Genomic DNA, 1,190 nt, shown 5'->3' with positions numbered 1-1,190 from the left:
ATCCTTTGGAGAAAAGGCTGCAGACACCCCTCCTCCTGGGAGCTGAAGTGGGATCCTAAATTTGCAAACACCAGTAATCAGTTCACCCCTTCCTCCACCAGCTCAAGAGGCTCCTTCTCTAATTCGCCCTCTATTAATTTGGAGGCTGATAGATAAGTCTATTGATTTTGAGGGGTCTTCCCTACAAAGGCCAATTCTCACATATAGTGCAAAGTCACACTTCCTCCCAGTTCTTCCCTTGCTTCCCCCACCCCCATCCTCCTGCCGTCCAAAACCCTGCTTAGGCAGATGAAACCAAGAGATAGTAACAGTGTTGGTATGGGAAGAGGATTGGCACACACCCGCGACAGAGTTTGAAACAGTCATCTGAAGGAAAACACACAGAAAATAGAAATCTCAGCTATTCTAGGCGAGGTCCTGCCTAGAAGACGGTTGAACAGTGTCTCCTTAGTTTCTCCCTACCTCTATCAACTTTGTTCTTGAAAAGTTTTTTTTCTTTTTTCTTTTTGAGAAGGAGTTGCGCTCTTGTAGCTCAGGCTGGAGTGCATTGGCATGATCTCGGCTCACTGCAACCTCTGACTCCCGGGTTCAAAGGATTCTCCTGCCTCAGTCTCCTGAGTAGCTGGGATTACAGGCCTGTGCTACCACGCATGGCTAAATTTCTTTTTCTTTTTTTCTTTTTTTTTTTGAGTCTCACTTTGTTGCCCAGGCTGGAGTGCAGTGACGTGATCTCAGCTCACTGCAACCTCTGCCTCCTGGATTCAAGCAATTCTCTTGCTTCAGCCCCCCATTAGCTGGGATTACAGGCACACCCTATCATGCCCAGCTAATTTTTGTATTTTTAGTAGAGATGGGATTTCGCCAAATTGGCCAGGCTGGTCTCAAACTCCTGACCTCAGGTGATGTGTCCGCCTTGGCCTCCCAAAGTGCTGGGATTACAGGTTTGAGCCACCACGCCTGGCTCTTTAGAAGTTTTCTAAAGCCGGGCGCGGTGGCTCAAGCCTGTAATCCCAGCACTTTGGGAGGCCGAGGCGGGTGGATCACGAGGTCAAGAGATCGGGACCATCCTGGTCAACATGGTGAAACCTCGTCTCTACTAAAAATACAAAAAATTAGCTGGGCATGGTGGTGCGTGCCTGTAATCCCAGCTACTCAGGAGGCTGAGGCAGGAGAATTGCCTGAACCCAGGA

Source organism: Cebus imitator, unplaced genomic scaffold (genome assembly GCF_001604975.1).
Source record: "Cebus imitator isolate Cc_AM_T3 unplaced genomic scaffold, Cebus_imitator-1.0 Scaffold573, whole genome shotgun sequence".
Taxonomy (NCBI): domain Eukaryota; kingdom Metazoa; phylum Chordata; class Mammalia; order Primates; family Cebidae; genus Cebus; species Cebus imitator.
The sequence above is the reverse complement of the archived record's forward strand: the minus strand, read 5'-3'. Positions refer to the sequence as shown.